The sequence below is a fragment of the Saccopteryx leptura genome, chromosome 10 (assembly GCF_036850995.1).
Source record: "Saccopteryx leptura isolate mSacLep1 chromosome 10, mSacLep1_pri_phased_curated, whole genome shotgun sequence".
Taxonomy (NCBI): domain Eukaryota; kingdom Metazoa; phylum Chordata; class Mammalia; order Chiroptera; family Emballonuridae; genus Saccopteryx; species Saccopteryx leptura.
The window spans coordinates 3,735,342-3,757,361 of record NC_089512.1 but is presented as its reverse complement, the minus strand read 5'-3'; positions in this window follow the sequence as shown (position 1 = coordinate 3,757,361).

Sequence of the window (22,020 nt, the reverse complement as noted above, 5' to 3'; positions counted from 1 at the left end):
ACTTAACAGGGAGTGAAGTCATGGGCCTTAACTATTGCCCAGGTGCCTAATGGTGGCCATCCAACCAGGGAAGCTGGCAGGGGGTGCTGAGGCTCGGGGGAGGCGGGCAGAGCTGCCCCAGGCCCGAGATCTGTTCATCTCTCCACGCCAGCTGGTGGCTTGCAGCACGTCCCTCCCTGCAAAGCCGGGGCACGTGAGCCTCTTCTCTAGCAGAACCTGGGGGAGGAGGCCTGGCCCCTCCGACGGCCGCAGCACTGTGTGTGTGTGTGGGGGGGCAGGGCTCTTTGGCTTTCCCTTCCCCGGTCACTGATGACAGCAGTTCATCCCGGCGGCTAACTGCTCCATTCTGCAAGTGACCCTTCTGTCTGTTCCGGGTCACTGGGGCCCCCTTTCCCATGGGGAGCCAGAGAGGCTGTTCCTCGCTGGGGGCTGGCCTGGTGGGGGGTGGGGCTGGCCGCAGGCTCCTGGGAGAGCCAGGGGGGCGTCTCAGTGCCGGACACACCAGTACTCAGCATCCAGAGGGCCAGAAACCCGCTCCACTCTTCATCCCCTTCAACAGCAAAAACCAACTCTGCAGCCAGACCAGGGTTGATTGTGCCATTTGGTTTTACCAACTTCCTAGAATACAAGACCTTTGATCGGAATGTCTGTCCCCCTGGTCCCTGGCTGTGTGACTTCGGGCCGGTGGCTTCCCCTCTCTCCCCACCTCCGCTCTCTCCCACGGTCGAGAAGAATAGGTGTTTAACCTGAGGGCATGTGGCTGGCCGGCCCAGCTGGGGTCCGAACCCGGCCTCTGTCGGCGTGGAGACCTCGGCTGCGTCCTCCTGGGGAGGTGCTGACCCTCGGGAAGGCTCGGCGAGCCCAGCTCCCGGACGCCGCGCTGCCCCCAGCGCAGAAGCCCGAAGGGGGTGCCGTCTGTGCTCACTTTGCTCCGCGCTGCCGTTTTCCGTCCCCGATTTCAGGTCCCCAGAATCCTCGACCTCCCCGCCTGCCCCGGTGTCTGTAAGCGTGCCGCTCAGAAAGAGCCGGGAGCTGGGTCTCCCGCCACCCTCAGGCCGGGGTCCAGCCGTCCACCCTGCCGCTGGGCAGCGGGGACACCTCCTCTTCCCGCATCGCAGTTCTCTCTCGTGTCCTAAGGACATGGGGCCGCCCGAGAGGATCTGTAAATGTTTCTTGGTTTAAAACGACAGGTCAGGGTTGGAGTGTCCAGGGGTGGGAATGTGGGCGAGCCTGGCCTTGTGGAAGGCTGGAGCTTCTGGTTTGTTCCATGGGAATGAGGAAAGCCCCCAGCCCCCCACCCCCTACACACAGGTGCTGACCCCCCCCCCCACACACACACACACAGGTGGTGGTGAGAGAGGCCCCTGTGTCCTAGGGAACCAGACGGCGGTGCCGACGTCCTACTGGGAGCAGCCGCGGTCGCCGTGATGCGTCTCATCTGACGTCTCTGATGGGCGACCAGGTGTGTCTGGTCCTTTCCACCACGGCTTCCTTTCTCTGGGGCAGCTGTTGAAGGGGCTTTGGTCAAGGGGAAGCAATTCCGAGCCCCATGGAAAGCCTGCCGGTTGGGCAGTGGTCAGCTCTGACCGTCCACAAAGTGTGGTCTGCGGGGCAGAAGCAGGAAGACAGGCCGGGAGGTGGGGGGCTTTCTGCAGGGGTTCCAGGCCGAGTCCCGGGACTGGTCGCTGCCGAGGGGTGTGTGTGCTGGGGAGGAAAGGGGGGGGAGGGCTGGCTGGAGATGCCCACCCCCCTCCCAGGTGACATTTTCTTCTCAGAATCTGGAGAGGCTCCGCTGGCCTTTGCTTTCTCTCGGCTCTGCCCAGGGTCATTCTCGTTCAAATCAGACCTCAATCAGAAAGGGTGCGTGTGGGCAGCCGGACAGGCTTGGGAGTGGGGGGCTGTAACTACCCCGCTGACCTCACGGTCCAGGACATCCCTGCAGCAGAAGACCGGCACTTTCTTCTCCGAGGGTGCATGCAGTGATTAGCCAGGGCAAAGCCTGTGGACCGCGGTGGGAACCTGCATGTAGACGGAGGGGCAGCCGTGGACACACACTGCCTTCAGGCGGGAGTCTCTGGTGTGACACGTGTGCTTGTGGTCTGCACGCTTGCGCAGGGGAAGTCCTCCCAGTCAGACGAGCAGAGCCTCACGTGCGTCAGAGCACCTGGCCAGCCCGCGATCGGCTCATCCGTGGGGTCCGCACTCCCCACCCCCCCTCCCGTGCCGGTGCCGGTTCTGGTTCTGCAGACAGCCCTGCTGCGAGGTCCCCAGCCACAGAGCGCGCCTGGCGGTCCATCTTTGCTCAGCTGTCTGAGGAATCTCTTCCACAGTGATGTGTCCTTCCGGAAGCTTCCATCTTTTGCTTCTAGACCCTCTTTAGACAGTCGGGCACACACATATGTCACAATGTGTCCCCAAATTCGGTCACACACACACTAGATTTGTGCATTAACTGTACTGTTGTGAACTCTATTTTCCTTTGAATTGACGTGTTTGCTTTGGAAAGTAAGCACTTTAATTTTGTCCTAAGCATCTGTGGCCCCGTGGGTTTAAAGGGCTTTTTACAGTGCACATAAAATCGTACCTGCACCCAGTGAGGCCACCTGTGTGCCCTCAGGGAGCACGCCCGACGCCTTCGCTCCCTGTGACAATGCCTGTCCTCACTTATTAGTGACATAAACTGCGGGCTCTGTGCTGAGCAGCTGTCCCGTCCCAGATACACGGTGGCACCTCATATATGTTATCTCAGTGCGTAGTTTCATGCCCACCATGACCCTCTACGCGGTGTTATTTTTATGGGTGAAAAAGTGGAAAGCTCAGAGAAGGGAAGTACTTGCCTAAAGGGACACAATTAACTCACGGAACGGTTCAGACTGGAATTCACGTCTTCTGGTTTGAAATGCCAAGCTTCTCCCACTGGGACACACACGATGACCGGCGGCTCTCTTTGGCCCAGAAGGAGGGCGCTGCCGGGGTGGAAGAGGGTGTCTGTCTGCGTCTCCGGACGGCGCCCTGCTGACCGCAGCAGCTGTGCATTCCTCCGTGAGTGCCCCCACCCCCCCTCAGACTCCGTGTGGACGGTCGCGCTGACAGACACAAGCGTGGCAGGTGCGTCTGAGCCACCATTCCTTCCTTCTGAGACACGTCTCAGTCTGTCAGCGAACCCCGGCACACCGGGCTCAAGGAACAGATGTTGATATAAGTTTGGGATGGGGCGGAGAAGGGACAGGAATAGCTTCTCTGGGCCTCCCGGGTCTCTAAGCCTTTCAGCCCCACCATGTGCTACTTGACAGTGTGCCGGGCCCCGGGGGGCGGGGTTGGGAAGGTCAGAATGCGAGAAGAGGGAAGGGGGGGTTGCAGAAGCCCGTCTGAGCTGTTAGCTCCTTTAGGACCCGAGGAAAAACCCTCCCAGGCGCCAAGATCCTTGGGGCGGGGGGGGGGGGGGCGGGCGGTGTCCTCCTGCCCTTTCCTCTGGGGGCTTCAGGAGCACACAGCGCTCGTGGGCGGGGTCCCGGGCGGCTCCACAGAGTGTGGGTAGGGTGTGGCGTCTCTGAAAGACCTCCAGGAAAAAGGGGCCCCTGAGCAAATATATCAGGGAGACGCTTCATCCCGTATTCCCTTCCGATGGGTAATAAATAGTGGCGGCCCCTGCAGGGCTCTGAGGAAAGGACAGCTGATGCCGTGTTTGAGCCCCATGTCGGTCAGCGTCGTTTGACCGTGGTCAGAAGGTGAAGAAGGACTTGGAAACGGTCATGGGAGATTTCCCGTGTCCTTCCGTCCGAGAGGAGGCATCCCAGAGTCCTCTTTTTGGATTTCTTGGTTTTATGGGCGTCTTGGCCTTTTATGGTCTTTGACCACGCGGTCCAGCAGACATTGTTGCTGGTGGCGTTGCAGGGTCACCATCGCGAACGGCGGTTTCCATTCCAGCCCTGTCCGGAACCACAGACTCCTTCCCGGGAGTGACATTTCTCCCAGGGCCGCGGTTTCCGTCGGGGCGCAGGGCAGGGCGCGCACGCTGGCCGCCAGGAGAGGGACCCCGGGGTCTGGTGGCGGCTCCCCTCCCCCCTGCGCCTGCGCCGCCTGCCACGCGGCTTTTTGAGAACAGCTTGAAAACTAATGAGCTGAAAAGCGTGTTTGAAAGCTGCTTTCTCTACCCGTGTGTGCTCGGTGGAAGACACCCCCACCCCCCGGAAGTCACCCGTGTCAAGTCCGGGAACCTGTGACTGTCCCCTTGTTTGGAAGAAGGATCTCAGCAGATGTGATTGAGTTCAGGATTTTGTGACGAGGACACCCTCCCCCCCCCCCCCCCCCGTAACTTCTGTTGGCCCTGAATGCCGTCCTGCGTGTCCTTACCGGAGGGAAGGAGAGGGACATTTCAGACGGGGGAGGGGAGGGCACCATCACAGAGACGGAGGGAGAGTGGAGCCACACCCCCACGACCCCGGCAAGACTGGGCAGCCCCCAGGAGCCAGGAGAGGTGGCCGCTGACTCTCTCTCCAGCCCCAGGAACCCGCCAGGTCCGGTGGGTGGGGCTTGTAGCCCCCAGAATTGTGAGAGGATACATTTCAGTGGTTATAAGCCATCGAGCTAGTGATAACTCGAAACGGATCCATGCAGTTAAAAAAAAAATTTCAAAGGTGTAAAAAATATTCTACAAAATCACTGTTGGTTCCTGTCATTCCCTCTCGAGCCGGGAGAGGGTCCCACCTAACATCTGGAATGAGCACCCAGATGGGTCCGAGAGCTCCCTCTGAGGGGGGTGGGGGGTTGGAAATCTCAACCGATTCAGCCGGTGTGATTTTCCAGGCTGCCTCTGTCCACGCGGGCGCCGGAGAGACGCTTGTGCGTGAGAAGGTCGAAGAGCTTCACACGGGCCTCTTTCTAGCTGGATGCATCCCCCGCAAGGGCTCACGCTGCTTCTGTGCTGAGTCATTGGCGTAATTCCCGTCGTCGTGGGGATGGCACTGTCGGTATCCCGGGGAAGGCGCACCCTGTCTGTGTGGTGCGCAATAATGTGCCTTTTCCGTGGTTGAAGCTGGAGCTCACCCTGGAGCCTGCCGTAGGCCCCTGAAGTGGCATTTTATGCAATCCGAGGGGCGAGAAGGGACCTGCCCTCGCAGAAAAAACAAATTCACTTTTACGGGAGTCGCAGACGGCAGTTCGCACGCCCTGGAGACGCAGGGAGGCGGCCCTGGGCTGGAAGGCTCGCCAGAGTCCCCAAGCGCATTACGTCCTGGGACTCCCCTGCATCTTTGTGGACTTCACAGTTCCTGCACGGTGTGGGTTCATTCTCTCCCACGTCCACCCGGCAGGGAGATGGAGCGGGGCTCACCGGTTGTGTGGGTTTGTTCTCTCCCACGTCCACCCGGCAGGGAGATGGAGCGGGGCTCCTCTGCATCTGTGTGGGACTTCACAGTTCATGCACTGTGTGGGTTCATTCTCTCTCACGTCCACCCGGCAGAGAGATGGAGCGGGGCTCCCCTGCATCTGTGTGGGACTTCACAGTTCCTGCACGGTGTGGGTTCATTCTCTCCCACGTCCACCCGGCAGGGAGATGGAGCGGGGCTCCCCTGTGTCTGTGTGGGACTTCACAGTTCCTGCACGGTGTGGGTTCATTCTCTCCCACGTCCACCCGGCAGAGAGATGGAGCGGGGCTCACCGGTTGTGTGGGTTCATTCTCTCCCACGTCCACCCGGCAGAGAGATGGAGCGGGGCTCACCGGTTGTGTGGGTTCATTCTCTCCCACGTCCACCCGGCAGGGAGATGGAGCGGGGCTCCCCTGTGTCTGTGTGGGACTTCACAGTTCGTGCGCGGTGTGGGTTCATTCTCTCTCACGTCCTCCTGGCAGAGAGATGGAGCGGGGCTCACCGGTGGTCGGGGGTTGAGCTCTGTCCCCGCACGGCATTCACACACCCAATCCCTGAGCCTTCACCACCGCCGAATGTGACTGACTTAGGAACAGAGTGACTGCAGATGCAATCAGTTAGATGCGGTCAGACCGCAGTAGGGTGCCCCTCTTCCGAGATGACTGGTGTCCTTGTACAGGGGAAAGACAGAACACCGATGTCCGGAGAAGGAATTTGATGTAAAGAGATGCAGGGAGACGATGGTGAGGAGCACGTGAGGCCCCCAGAAGTGAGAGGGACGTGGGCAGAGCCGTCCTCACAGCCCTGGGGAGGGTCCAGCCGGCCGACACCTTGACCTTCGGCTTCCAGCCTCCGGAACGGTGACACGACAGATCTGTCTTCCTGAAGCCACCCAGGCTGTGGCACTTTGTCATGCAGCCCAGGGAACCAATGCATCAGTGGAGTTTTTGAAGGGACTTCGTATCCAGAGACTATCACCAAGATCACAAATGAATGGACCGAGGACTAACTCTGGTTCCCAGGACAGTGGGGTGGCAGTGTCTCATTCTGTTGACTGTAGGTGTCAGCGGTGGGTCAGAGGATATGAGCCACTGTCTGCAGCTGATGGGTCTCAGGAACGAGATTGAAGTGGAACCGGCCAGGACCGGACTTGTGATGGGAGGGGCCGAGAAGCCCGGCAGGTGACATCCACCCAAACACGCAGCGGTGTGAGCTCTGTGTCACCGTACGCAGTCCGGTTGTGCGGTGTGCAGGCGTGTGCCGAGTCTAACATGAGGCATTTGGTTGCACTTTTTAATTGAATTTATTTGGGTGACACTGCTTAACAGAATTATACAGGTTTCAGGTACATAATTCTACAACACGTCCTCTGTACGCTGTGTTGTGTGTTCACCCCAAGTCTAGTCTTTGTCCATCACCCTGTGTCCCTCCTACACCCCCCTCCCCTCACTCTACCGCCCCCCCCCCAGCAATCACCACACTGTCATACCATCATCTGGTTTAAGGGTCAGAAACTTGTGATTAATGGTTGAAGAAGTCAGAGTTGATGAGTTAAGGCATAGCCCTTGCATGATAGCTTTTCTGGATGTGTGAGAAGTCTTCCCTGCACTTCACGTTTTTTATTTTATTTTATTTTATTTTAATTTTTCTTATTTTCCAAGTGAGAGGAGGGGCGATACAGAGACCGACTCCTGCATGCTCACAACCATGCTATTTTTAGCACCTGAGGTGGAGGCTCCACGGAGCCATCCACAGTGCCTGGGGCTGATGCACTATAACCAATTGAGCCATGGCTACAGGAGGGGAAGAGAGAGAGAGAGAGAGAGAGAGACAGAGACAGAGGAAAAGGAGGGATGGAGAAGCAGATAGTCACTCTCCGTGTGCCTTGACTGGGAATTGAACCTGGGACATCCACCTGCCGGGCCAGTGCTCTACCACTGAGCCAACCAGCCAGGGTCTGCACCTCATGTTTGGTGGGCAACAGCTAGCTGTGGGAAGATCTACAGCTCTGTGTTATAAGGCTGGGGAATGTCCAATTTCCAAAGACAGCCCAGGAAGAAGGGTTAGAGCCTCCTGCAATGTAATCCTTACAGTCACTCTGTGAGGGAGACACCTTTGTCCTCTTCACATCATGAAACCGAAGACTGTGCCCAGCAAGGGTCAGCAACCTGCCCCAGGCCACACAGCTAATACTGACAGATGAGCTCCGAATTCTAGTTGATGGTCAAACTTGCACTTCTAACCGTTAGGCTAAAACACTCAGACACATTTGCTGGCCGGCACGTATCTAACGCAGTACGAGAAAATAAATCTTTCATGTCTCCAGGAAAATGTCCGCCTGGCTTACAGGCTCTGGGTCCCCTCCGGCCTGAGTGGCTGGTGCTGGGTGTAGCAGTCGGACCTGCAGATCGGCCTCTGGAGGGAGACCAGGGCCTCCCCTGCTCCCCCCGCCTTCGAGAGGGGATGTAACAGCAGTTACAAAGGTGACAGCCTCCCAGGGCTGCTGCCCGACAGGACGATGCTTTGGGCTTAGGCTTGACTTTGTAACATTTGATGACAGAGAGAGAGAGGGGGAGAGAGAGAGAGAGAGGCTGCTGGTCAGGCTGTGTAATGCAGGAAGCCGGAATGCTCAAGCGATTTGCAGGAAACTAGAAAACAGATTCTGTTTAGAGAGCTTAAGCAAATGCCTCTTAAATTGGGACCGGAGGCCCCCTGCTCCCATGGCCACGTCGGCGACCTTTAGTTCTTCTTCACGGACTCACGCCGCCCAGGTCGGTGGCGGGGACCGATCGAGTGTCTAGTCCCGTTTGTGGAGGAGGAGTGCGTGTGCTCGGCTCTAAAGCCTCACCCCTGCAGCTGTGAATTCGCTTCCCTCGTAAGTGGACGAGGTAGAATTTGATTTTCACATTGTGAGGGTCTTCCACCCCATGGCCCAGCCCTGCCCGGCTGCTGCCACCAGCGTGGTCCAAGGAAAGGGGCAGCTCAAGCCTTGCAAAGCTGGACAGACAGCCGTGCTGCCCGGGACTTGATGGTGGTGGCAGGAGGTGGCGTTCTCCAGACAGACCCTGCCTCGAACCCCGAGAGACCCGGACACTCACCCACCCACCCACGTGGCGCTGAACTCAGAGTGTTCCTTGGGGTGTTCCTTTCTCTCCTAACTGCAAGATGAATTGAGGTTGTGTGCGCTGAGGGGTGGGGGCTGGAGCAGACACTCAGCCCATTTTCTGAATGCTTTTGCGATGAAAACAGCAAAACTGCCTCAAAAAGCCAGGCTAGTCACAATAGGTACACTTATGTTTAAAAATAAGTCATCTTTGTAGGAGAAGCAAGCAGCCGGGAATGTAAGCTGAGGAATCTGCAGTGTGTGTGTGCATGTGTGTGTCCGTGCCTGCCTGTGCATGTGTGTGTGCATGCCTGTCTGTGCATGTGTGTGCGTGCCTGTCTGTGCATGTGCGTGCGTGCATGTCTGTGCATGTGTGTGCATGCATGTCTGTGCATGTGTATGTGTCTGTGCACGTGTGTGTGCATGTCTGTGCATGTGTATGTGCGCGCGCATGTGCGCACACATGTGTGTACATGCCTGTGCATGTGTGTGCATGCGCGTGTGTATGTGCATGTGCGCGCGTGCGCACACGTGTATGTGCATGTGTGTGCATGCATGCATATGTGTGTGCATGCCTGTGCACGTGCGTGCATGTCTGTGCATGTGTGTGTGCATGCCTGTCTGTGCGTGCATGTATATGTGCATGTGTGTGCATGCCTGTCTGTGCATGTGTGTGCGTGCGTGCATGTATATGTGCATGTGTGCGCATGCATGCATATGTGTGTGCATGTGTGTGTGCATGCCTGTTTGTGTGTGTATGTGCATGTCTGTGGATGTGTGTGTGCATGTGTGTCTGTGCATGTGTGTGTATGTGCGTATATGTACGTGTGTGTTGTTGTTGGCTGTCTGTCTTCAACAGCTGCAGTTATCCGACGCTGCTGGCTTAAATCCTTCAGGGACTTTTCTCTGGAGCACATTTCAGATGGAGGAGGGAGGAGGAGGAGGAAGGCCCAGCCAAGCGTGTGCGGTCCAGGGCGCAGTCCACACGCACGCCTTGCGCGGGGTTTCCTCGGGCAAAGACTGTTCATCTCTCTGAGTTCCTCGGAGGGTCTTGGTAGCTCAGCGTCTATTCCTCGCTCTGCGGGAATGGCGTTTTTATTTATTTATTACAGCCATAAAAACGACTCGGTCCCATTTAGCCTCGGGAGGCACCGATATCATTTTAAAATATCCAGAATTAATAACCATTTAAAGATCCCTCAGAAACCCCAAATTGTCTTTGTGTCCTGCAAGAGGATGTGCGGGCAGGAGGCGGGATGGAAGGGAAGAAAGCTAAAATGGAAAACATTCGGCTAACCGGCCAGTGCGGTCACTTGAACGCCCGGTCCCCCGTCCCTCACGTCATGAGTGACCTGTGTCGCGAGGCGGTGTCTCTGGAACACGGCAGTGGCCGCTCACTCCGTGTTTGTTTAGCTTTGACCCTGTTGGAAGAAGAAACCCACATCCTGACTAATAACAACCGTAGCGTTAGCTATCCTTTATACGTGGTGTTTTAGAGATTACAAGTCACATATCACAGCATTACACACGAGTGCCTATTGGGACTTGTCAGGTTAAATGTGACGAGCGGCTGGGGTGGTGGGGCGGGGAGGAGTGTGGCTTTCGGTGTGTAATAACTGCTTGTTTATTCCTCGACTTCAATCACGGCTCTTGTGCTATCGCTTACCGGCTTTTTTAAAGTTGAGAGTTGCAGAAAGGAATAAACGCTAGGGACCCATCCCTCAGGAAGGTGAACACACAGGCAGCCCCCACGCTGTCCTGTCAGCAGGTTGATGGAGGCCTCCAAGGACCCTCCTAGAGGGCTGGGCCCGGGAGCACAACATGGACCATGCCGAGCAGACCGCGGAGAGGCGGCGGGTCGGTGGTACCTCACCCGGTTTATTACTGATGACGGGGTGCCTCACGCCTCGTGCTCACCATGGCTGTGGCGCCCGGGACCAGGGTTTTCTGTGTTGATCAGAGTGGGAGAGAAATGACGTACGGATGCTACGAAGTATTTCATGACCAAGGTTTGGCCTGCCACTTAGATGACGTTTAAGGGTCACATTTTATTGTGGGATTTTTTTTTCAGGCAGAACTAGGAAAAAAGTAATCAGTCGGGGGGGGGGGGGGGCTTGCTTGTCTGCCTGATATTAGAGGATGCCCCACCTCACTTCCTCCTCTTCCTATATCTCATCCCCCCGATGTCACCATCGTCACCCTGGACAGACCCCTCCAGACTTTCTCAGCAGGAAAGCGATGCTGACCGTCTTCCTGCGCCCGGTCCTCGGAAGCCTTTTTGTATCATCCCTGTTGCGGAGTTGGAAGTTTAAGCTTCTCTCTGCCCACAGGGATGCCATCTGAATGGTAACTGTAGTTCTTAAAATTGCCGCCCCCGTGGAGACCCCCCGTCCCTTCCTGTCTGTCACACGTGCGTCCCATTTGTCTCAGAGACTTGGGTCGACACTCCAAGCTCCGCTGTTGTTCACACACTGTTCCCTGCCGGGTGCCCAGGGCTCTTGTTTGTGCGACGGGTGCGGGATTGTCTCACGGTCACTGTCAAGCGCAGATAAGAAAATGTCTGTACAGCCCTTGGCGCCCTGCTCGGCGATGAACAAGAGCCGTGGGAGTGGGAGGGCCGCTGCTCTGGTCGCGGGTGCTGGCCGTGTCCGGCTGTGGAGGCAGCTGTCCCGAGCACACTCGTCCGGCTCCGGGGTCCGAGGGGGCTCCGAGGCCTCACGCAAGGGGGTCTCCTCCAGCAGACTCGGCTGGGTCTGCAGTCAGAAAGGAGGGACGCTCTGGTCGCAGGTGCTGGCCGTGTCCGGCTGTGGAGGCAGCTGTCCCGAGCACGCTCGTCCGGCTCCGGGGCCTCACGCAAGGGGGTCTCCTCCAGCGGACTCGGCTGGGTCTGCAGTCAGAAAGGAGGGACGCTCGGGTGTCTGCCGAGCTCAGAGCCTGACACGCGGAGACTTTCTCCAGGGTGCTCTGTTCAGGGCCTTCTTTCTCTCTGGGCCAGGACGGACCGAGGCTTCCTCAGGGGCCGAGTCTCTCAGTGTCCAAGGAGCTGACGACACACGCTGTTTCCTTCAAGCGGCACGCGCACAGAGCTCAGGGTCCTCTGCGTCCCCTCTGACGGCAGACCCCAAACCGCGGCCCTGGGACGAGGCTCTTTCTGTCCACACGCCAGCCGCAGAGCCTGTCTGTGCTGGTGGCTAAGGGCTTCTCTGTCCGGCAACCGGCTGCACCAGAAACTCTCCACCAACTGCCTCCTGCCCGGAAAACACGCTGCCAGCCGCCCCGAGAGCGAGCGCGGTCCTTCCCGGCCGACGGGCCCCTCTGTGTTTCACCCCTTCCTCCCGTCCCCAGCAGCAGCCCCTGCAGACTTGCCCAGAGTCAGCTGTGTGGCTGCCCAGTTACTCTGCAGTTCTGTTTGTTACCTAATTGCGGCTTGCAGTGAAATGTTTCACGACTCATTTAATGGAAGAGCAGAAATGTCTGTGGATTCAATGGACGTTTCGACAAGAGTTAGTAAGGTCGAGTTGCTCAAAGTGCTGTTGAGTTAGAGGTGGGGGAGATGGCAGTCCAGCCCTTGGGGAGGGCGTGGTTCTGACAGCTGGAGAGCCCCCGCCCCCGGACTGCTTCCCAGTGGTGGTTAGATGCCCACGCTGCTTTGTGGGAAGCAGACCTGGAGATCCTAAGTCGGTGATGTGTGTCCTGTGTGAGCTGTTCAGGCACGAGAGACGGTGGGAACTCTGATCATGGACCGATTTCACGTCAACCACCACAGCGAACCGTGCCCCCCCCCCCAAAGCTTAGGAGTGAATCCGATTAATTTACTGTAACATTTTAAGTGACAACAAAAAAAAAATGGGAGGCCCATGAGCCTCACGTTGAAGGGCGTCCCTGTTTAGCCAGTATTTTCAACCAGCTGACCGTCATCTGTTTGGTCACAGTGGATGGCCGCGGAGGGCGGCTACTGTCCACGGTGCCCACCACCGTTCCCGACGCACCTGCTGTCCACAGCGCAGGCTCTCTTGGGTACCGGCCAGGGAGGTTGGTGGGTGGCACAGGTGGCAGGGTCAGCCTCGCACCTGGTCTCCTCTGAGCTGCATGGCGAGGTGGGTCCCCAGGGTGGCAGCTGCGTCGGTGGCCACAGAGAACGTGTGCGACCGTCCACGGATGCTTACCAACGTCCACTGGATAACTTCTCACGCCTGGCTTTATTCCTTCTCCAAACAGCCCCTGGGAGCTGGGGGTTATTATCACTTCAGAGCCAGGGCTGTGGAGGGGCAGAAACACGGACTCTCTCGGGCCCCGTCCCCGAGCCAGTAGGGAAAGGCCAGGCCCGGCCTCCAAATCCTGCGGGTTGCCCACCAGGACTGATCCGCCTGCCACTTTGGGGATGGCGTTGACTGACTCCTTGAGCTCGAACCTGCCTCATCTGAACATGGTTCTCACGTCCCTCAGAGTCCGACCCGTTGGAGTCCAGCCTGGCCGGGGACTTGGGGCAGACCTGCTGTGAGCTTCCAGGTCAGGGCTTTGTCCGAGCAGCACGGCTCCTGATGAGCCCTCTCGCCCTCCCTGTCCTGCTGGCTGCGCTGCGGGTGCACTGGGAGTGGGTGGGCACACGGGCAGTGAGTGGGCACACGGGCAGTGAGTGGGCACATGGGTAGCGAGCGGGCACAGGGAGGCATTCGAGGGAGCCGCCCGGGCGAGAGGGAGCGTGGCGGGTAGCCTGTGCCCTGCACTTTGCTGCGACACCTGCTTCTTGTGGGGCAGGCGGAGGCTCTGTCAGAACTCCCGTTGCTCCCCCGTGCCAGGGCAGAGGCATCTGGCTCACTCTTTCCCTCTGCTCTCCGGTTTGGGACACGGTCCGTCGGCTCAGCGGCCATTGCTTTAGCCTAAAGATCGTTGCTGACCAGTGCGAGTTGGTATCCAACCCAGTGCACACCTTCTGATAAACGTCAGGTAAGAGCGAAGCGCCTTGGCAGGTGACATCAGTGCTTGCAAGTTTTCCTGCGCTGGCCCTTGTCGGGATCGCCCGGGAACACATTCACCACCCGCATTTCTGGGCCCCAACCCAGATGGCCTCACCCGGGTGCGGTGGGTGGAGCCCGGCGTTCGGAGTCTGAGAGCCACGGGCCTATGGGGCCCGGCGCGGAGCCACAGATGTCCCTGCCCATTTCCTAGGGCCAGGTGTCTCCAGCTTGGTGGTGTGAAGCAACAGAAAGTTCATCTGATCCCCGTGTCTGCAGGCTCTGGGGGCGACACTGTTCCATGCTTCTCACTCATCTCTGTTGCTGTGATGTTCCTGGACTGGCTCCAATCTCTGCCTCCGCCTCCCGTGGCTCCTCCCCGCGTCTCTGTGTCTACCCTCCTCTGCTCGCCAGGGCACCAGTGGAACTGGGTTGGTGCCCACCCTGTCGAGTGCGACCTCGCCTGGAAAGACCCGATTCCCAAATATAGGGCCTGTTCCCAGGTACTGGGGGTCAGGACGAACGCCTCTTTATAGGAGAAGCAATTCAGCCCACGACAGCACCCTGCTTCTTTGCGGATAGGACCTTTACGTCAACGGGAACAACATAGATTTTTCATCCTCATGGGAAACACTTGGCAGGACTTACGAGGATGATGAGAAATAAGGAACTCAAATTAGAAACCCTATTTTTCATTTCATAATGACCACTGGAAATGCTGAACCCTTATTTAAAGAGTGCCTTTCAAGACAAACCTCCTTCCTGTAGACTAGAGAACTCTTGAATTTTTAAAAATTATTTAAAAATATATAGCTGCAAAGGAGGCTGGGAGATATAATCTTTTAGCTGGTTACAAATTCTATTCCAGAGAAAAACTAGGGCAAATCTCCCAAAACCCAGGGGCATTTCATGGTCCAACCCTGTCCCCTTCCCACCCATCCTCAGTGGATGCTCCCGTTCCTGCTGTTCCACGTGAACAGGTCCCTGGAGGTTTGTGGGACACGTTCATCTTCTTTCCACTCCTCCCATCGTTTTTACTTGAGGAATTTCAGCTCTAGTTACTTTGTGTGCACTGTGCCTGGGCTGATGGAACCTCAATATAGGAAGGAAGGGAGGGAGGGAGGGAGGGAGGGAGGGAGGGAGGGAGGAAGGAAAGAAGGAAGGAAGGAAAGAAGGAGGGAAGGAAGGAAAGGAGGGAGGAAAGGAAGGAAAGAAAGAAGGAAGGAAAGAGAAAGGGAAGGAGGAAGGAAGGTAGGAAAGGAGAAAGGAAGGAAGGAAAGAAGGAAGGAAGGAAGGGAAGGGAAGGGAAAGGAAAGAAAGGAAAGGAAGGAGGAAAAGAAGGAAGTGAGTTTAATTTGCTCAACCCATCTATCCTCCTACAACAAGGAAGTGGACGAATCTAGTGACTTTAGAAGTTTCTGTCCAATAGCAAGCTGTTTTGATTCTATGAATCAGTTACCTTTTTAAGATACAGAAAGTAAATCGAGTCACCCATTCCTCATCTGCCTTTATTTTGCACAGACCCTTGGGAAGGCCTCGTGGGATAAGCTGAACTCACTTTCACAGGGAAGTGGAAAGAGGGGGAGACCAGTTTGTACGACCAGTTTGGCCCCAGCACACTCTTATCTGCAACTTGATCAAATAAGTTAGGGAAACCCTGTAATCCAAGGCCGAGGGGGCGGGGGCAGCCAGCCTTAGCCGAACAAGCCCAGGGACCACACCTGGTGCGCCGGGCTGCGAGCGCCTCCTACACCTCTGCCACTGTCTCTGGGAAGGACGCACCCCTTGTCCCCCCAACGCCCCGCTCTCCTGCGTGGGGCCCCCTCTGCCCTTTCTTTGTGCGCGCTCTGGGCTGTCGGCTTTTGCCTGCCCTGTTGGTATTTGTGATCAAAGACCTCATGACATTTAAGCCTGAAGCAGCGAGATATTCCCGAGGACAACGGTGGCTCGATATTTTCCGTAGAACTAATAATAAACCGCCGCCCAGTGACTATAAAGAGCGGCGGGGGCTCACGGAGAGTGTGGGGGCGGGGCGCTGTGTTCTCCGCGGAGAACCACGGGCTTTGATCCTGTCCAACCATCCAGGTTTCTGTCTTTTTTTTTTTCTCTTTTTTTCCACCACCTACGATGTGGAAAAGCTGAGGAAGGGCCCAGACAGGTCCCAGGGTTCTGCCTACCTGGGGCACCGTCCCTGCCCCCTGCATGTCTGCCCTGACCTGGTGCTCACTTGCACACTTAACAGTGAACTGGGTCAGAGAAGGTGCTGACACTCCCAGCTGCTGTCTGCGGGGGAGGGGGAGGGTGCGTGGGGACCCAGCCCCCTGCAGTCCGCGGGGGAGGGGGAGGGTGCGCTGGGACCCAGCCCCCTGCAGTCCGCAGGGGAGGGGGAAGCTGCTGTCTGCGGGGGAGGGGGAGGGTGCGCTGGGACCCAGTCCCCCTGCCGTCCGCAGGGGAGGGGGAGGGTGCGTGGGGACCCAGCCCCCCTGCAGTTCGTGGGGGAGGGGAGGGTGCGTGGGGACCCAGCCCCCTGCAGTCCGTGGGGGAGGGGGAGGGTGCGTGGGGACCCAGCCCCCCTGCCGTCCGCGGGGGAGGGGGAGGGTGCGTGGGGACCCAGCCCCCCTGCAGTCCGCGGGGGAGGGGGAGGGCACACCGGGACCCAGCCCCCCTGCTTGGCGCCGGATCTTCAAGGAGCAAAGGCAGAGCTGTTTCCCTGAGACGTCTTTCATCTCCCCTTCATCTGCCACCGTGGGCTTGGCAGCGCATGGGGCTTGATTCTGAAGATCAGACGCAGAACGCTGCCTGTTGGTGAGTGTTGCTTCGTGGCTCTCAGCGGAGCCTTGAACAGATTGATTTCTCCCCGAAGGGAAAGACTCCCTCCTAGGAGGGGCTGTTTCTCCTGCCTGGTGTTGGGTAACTCTGGGGGTTTGCCTTAGTGAAGTGTACATTCACGACACCTCTTACCCCACCCCAAGCTTCTGGGGACCGGGAACTTTCACTGCACGAATACCCACCCCAGTGTATTCTTCTCCCAGAGCAATCCTCCCTAGCTCCGGACACTCTCAGTGGCTTTTGTCACCCAAACGTTAGTGGAGGTTATACGGTCATGCACACACTTTGCTGAGGTCTGCCGTGTAACCGGGAGGCGCTGTTGACCAATCTGACCGTGAGTCATGGGTCCTCGACCACCAGCACCGCCCCCAACACTCACGGGGTCCTCGCTGTGTGCTGGGCCCCCTGCCGGGCACTTCACGAGCACGATTATGTTTCATCTTTGTCATGACCCTTCCCGGTAGGCATGGCTATTATAATTATATAAACATATCCCCGTGTTGGTTATCGCCGTTACGGGTAAAGCAGCAATGGCACCAGAGTGGGAGGAGCCCCGCCGGTCCTCACACGGCTCACGTGCAACGAAACCCAAACTCGTGTCCGGGCGCTCTGTGGGACCGGAGCTCTCATCTGTCGGCCCGGTCCTGTCAGTTGGGTGACATTCCTAAGGGGGTGACATTCCTAATGGGGTGACATTCCTAATGGGGCGATATATCGACCACACAGTGTGGGGAGGCACGGAGAAGTCACCGGCAGGCGAGTAAAGGGGAGGAGGCGCCTGGGTGACGTCCTGGGAACTGGTTTCTGGGTCTCCCCGTGGCCATGTCCCGTCCTCTTCTGGAGGAACGTGGGGACAGTCATGTAGCCTTTCTGTGCTGTTTCTTCCGCCAAGTGGAAAATTATCCTCTAAAAATTTTCGTGTCTGTATTCTTGAAGTTAAAATCATAGACAACAAGGGCTCTGCTAAAGCAAACAGTAACGGAAGTAATACATAGTAACAACAGTGACAAGGATACATTGTGCCGTCAGCTCAGAGGCCTGCATGCAGAGAGGGCCTGGGTTTCCGATGCTGAGGAAGAGCCCTTTGTCGGGATCCTCTGGAGCGCGGTTCTTATTGTTCAGAAGTGGGTCTACTCTCCCCTACATTTCCCCCAGAACCCCCTTTCCCTTCCCCTCCCTCCCCTCCCCTTCCTCCCCCTCCGCTCTCCTTCTCCTCCCCCTCCCTCCCTGCTCCCCCGTCTGGGGTCACAAACACTGCACTGTGCCTGGGGGCGGGGGGCTAAGGGGTGCCCTGCGAGAGGGAAACGAGGCCAAGGGAGTTTTAACAAACTCGGCCTCTTTCTGCAGCTGCCCTTTGGACAGCAGGCTCCCTGCCACCCTGGGGCAGAATCCACCAGGGGCCTCCTCCCGGGCTGGGCCCCTGACCCACAGCCACAGAGGACAGTCTATGGCATTCCCACAGGTGGCCCCTCAGCTGTGCCGCCGCCGGCCATCAATGTCCCTCTCTGTGCTGGGGAACGGGGGCTGGAACCTGCCCACTCCCGCTGCAGAGCTGCACTCCTCTCAGCTCTGTCACCCAGATGGCATCGTGGCTCTTGAAGGTGAGATCTAGGGACGCTGGCCAGGAACCACCACCCCCTCTCCCGGAGTTCTAGGCACTCGCCTGTGGTCAGGTCCAGAGGGGAGACTGAAGGAAATTGTAGGTAGAGGGCTGATTAGTGAGACAGTGTGGGGGACCCTCTCCTTCCCTAGTGACGGTCCCCAGAGCAGCTGACATCACTGACACACATGTCTTAGCCCAGGGGTCCCCAAACTACGGCCCGCGGGCCGCATGCGGCCCCCTGAGGCCATTTATCCGGCCCCCGCCGCACTTCCAGAAGGAGCACCTCTTTCATTGGTGGTCAGTGAGAGGAGCATAGTTCCCATTGAAATACTGGTCAGTTTGTTGATTTAAATTTACTTGTTAGGCCCTGGCCGGTTGGCTCAGTGGTAGAGCGTCGGCCTGGCGTGCGGGGGACCCGGGTTCGATTCCCGGCCAGGGCACATAGGAGAAGCGCCCATTTGCTTCTCCACCTCCACCCCCTCCTTCCTCTCTGTCTCTCTCTTCCCCTCCCGCAGCCGAGGCTCCATTGGAGCAAAGATGGCCCAGGCACTGGGGATGGCTCCTTGGCCTCTGCCCCAGGCGCTAGAGTGGCTCTGGTCGCAACAGAGCGACGCCCTGGAAGGGCAGAGCATCGCCCCTGGTGGGCGTGCCGGGTTGATCCCGGTCGGGTGCATGCGGGAGTCTGTCTGACTGTCTCTCCCCATTTCCAGCTTCAGAAAAATACAAATAAATAAATAAAAATAAATTTACTTGTTCTTTATTTTAAATATTGTATTTGTTCCTGTTTTTTTTTTTTTTTTTTTTTACTTTAAAATAAGATATGTGCAGTGTGCATAGGGATTTGTTCATAGTTTTTTTTATAGTCTGGCCCTCCAATGGTCTGAGGGACAGTGAACTGGCCCCCTGTGTAAAAAGTTTGGGGACCCCTGTCTTACCCCCTTGCGGGTGAGGACAGCAACGCCCGGTCTCATGGTGCAAACGTCGGGTCTGTTTCCTTAACGGAACTGGCTCCACCGCGGTGCGGCGGGCAGGTAATGGGTGTAATTCCAGGTGGCCCGCCAGCCGCACGGCAATGATGATGTTAACTGTTGTTACTTAGTTACTTACGCACCGTCGGTGGGCCAGACCACACGCGGGATTTGGGTCCTCTCCTCCGGCGTCCGGAACAGTCTTGCAAAGGACGCATTCTGAGCAGATGTCTGAAAACAAGGAGAGCAAGGCGGAGGGAGTTTGGCCACAGACTCCACTTCCTGAGGCTCCGCCTCTCACGCTTCTGTGCTGGGAAACATGCTGCCCCGGCCACCGAGGGCGGGGCGTCCCTGCCGGGGAGACACGCGGCCCCGGCCACCGAGGGCGGGGCGTCCCTGCCGGGGAGACACGCGGCCCCGGCCACCGAGGGCGGGGCGTCCCCGGCGGGAGACACGCGGCCCCGGCCACCGAGGGCGGGGCGTCCCCCTGGGAGACACGCACCCCGGCCACCGAGGGCGGGGCGTCCCCGCTGGGAGACACGCGGCCCCGGCCACCGAGGGCGGGGCGTCCCCCTGGGAGACACGCGGCCCCGGCCACCGAGGGCGGGGCGTCCCCGCTGGGAAACACGCGGCCCCGGCCACCGAGGGCGGGGCGTCCCCCTGGGAGACACGCACCCCGGCCACCGAGGGCGGGGCGTCCCCCTGGGAGACACGCGGCCCCGGCCACCGAGGGCAGGGCGTCCCCGGCGGGAGACACGCGGCCCCGGCCACCGAGGGCGGGGCGTCCCCCTGGGAAACACGCGGCCCCGGCCACCGAGGGCGGGGCGTCCCCCTGGGAGACACGCGGCCCCGGCCACCGAGGGCGGGGCGTCCCCCTGGGAAACATGCTGCCCCGGCCACCGAGGGCGGGGGCGTCCCCCTGGGAGACACGCGGCCCCGGCCACCGAGGGCGGGGCGTCCCCGCTGGGAGACACGCGGCCCCGGCCACCGAGGGCGGGGGCGTCCCCGCTGGGAGACACGCGGCCCCGGCCACCGAGGGCGGGGGCGTCCCCGCCGGGAGACACGCGGCCCCGGCCACCGAGGGCGGGGGCGCCCCCACCGGGGAGACACGCGGCCCCGGCCACCGAGGGCGGGGGCGTCCCCACCGGGGAGACACGCGGCCCCGGCCACCGAGGGCGGGGCGTCCCCCTGGGAGACACGCACCCCGGCCACCGAGGGCGGGGCGTCCCCACCGGGGAGACACGCGGCCCCGGCCACCGAGGGCGGGGGCGTCCCTCCTGGGAGACACGCACCCCGGCCACCGAGGGCGGGGCGTCCCTCCTGGGAGACACGCACCCCGGCCACCGAGGGCGGGGCGTCCCCACCGGGGAGACACGCGGCCCCGGCCACCGAGGGCGGGGGCGTCCCCACCGGGGAAACACGCGGCCCCGGCCACCGAGGGCGGGGCGTCCCCCTGGGAAACACGCGGCCCCGGCCACCGAGGGCGGGGGCGTCCCTCCTGGGAAACACGCGGCCCCGGCCACCGAGGGCGGGGCGTCCCCCTGGGAAACACGCGGCCCCGGCCACCGAGGGCGGGGCGTCCCCCTGGGAAACACGCGGCCCCGGCCACCGAGGGCGGGGCGTCCCTCCTGGGAGACACGCGGCCCCGGCCACCGAGGGCAGGGCGTCCCCACCGGGGAGACACGCGGCCCCGGCCACCGAGGGCGGGGGCGTCCCTCCTGGGAAACACGCGGCCCCAGCCACCGAGGGCGGGGGCGTCCCCGCCGGGAGACACGCGGCCCCGGCCACCGAGGGCGGGGGCGTCCCTCCTGGGAAACACGCGGCCCCGGCCACCGAGGGCGGGGGCGTCCCTCCTGGGAAACACGTGGCCCCAGCCACCGAGGGCGGGGGCGTCCCCACTGGGGAGACACGCGGCCCCGGCCACCGAGGGCGGGGGCGTCCCCGCCGGGAGACACGCGGCCCCAGCCACCGAGGGCGGGGGCGTCCCTGCCGGGGCAGCTGGCTGTGCACTGTGAACCCAAACTAAGGACCAGCACCCCGTGACCTTTAGAACAAGACGGTATGTGTCTACACTGACACGTGTGTGTCTATATGTATATATTGGATATATACAATTACACTTATATCTGTGTCTAATGTGGGCAGAAGCTCTGGAAAGATACACAGGGTCACGGATGAGGAAGAGAAGTGGGTGGGGGGCTCAGGTACGGCACCCAGGAGGAGACGGTGTGGGGGGGACACTGGGGTCGGGGGGGGCGTCCCCCCCTCCAGTAGCTGAAACCGGCATTTCCACATCCACGCGTCGGAAGGGCTTTCTATTCAGAGTGCCACGTGAGCCTCGAATAGTAACTGCTGGCACGGAATTCCCTGAACGCCACTTCCAGCTTGAAACGTAGTCTGACGAGCAGCTCCTGCTCTCGGCACTTAGAATACAGAGAGGGCTGGATAGGAAAGGCCACCACGTGGGACAGCGGGGCTTGGGTCCCTGGAAACGAGACGCCGCCCATCGCCTGAGAAGTCGGAACGCGAGGGGTGGTTCCCTTCCCCACGGAGAGCGTTGACTCGCGACCGGCCCACGCTGCCCTGGGCTAGCACTTACCTCCACAGGCCCGATGAGACAATTGCAGTTCTTTGCTTTCTATCCAATGCACCTGGATTCCCCATCAACACCCTGTGTTGTGTCTAGGGCTCAAAATAGAATGAACTTCAAATTAGGAGAGAGCTGTGCGTGTAGAATAAAATGCGTCTTTTTCTTCGGCGTGGAGTCATCGCAGAATAACTACTTTAAGGTCCTCTTCACCACGGGGTTATGCAGAGCTGCATGCCTCCCCCCAGCCCCACCCCCACCCCAGCAGGAGCAGTTACCAGGGACCACGTGGCCTGTCCAAGTCCTGGCTCTGCCGCTGGCTAGCGGGCTTATCTTGAGAAAATCACATCTCTCTCTGTGCCTCTCGGGCAGTAATAATAAAAGTGCGGAGCTCACAGGACACTCTGCTCTGAAGGGGAGAAGGGTTAACCTGCCTCCATGCACCCAGGGAGGGCAGGGGTGCTCTCTCCCTCTCTCTCTCTCTCTCTCTCTCTCTATCTCTGTAGAGGTCAGGATGAACAATGGCACCCTCTAAACAGGGGGAGGTTTTCACACCCACGTGCACCTGCAACTCTAACAACATCCGTCCTGCAAATGGCTGCTCCTCCT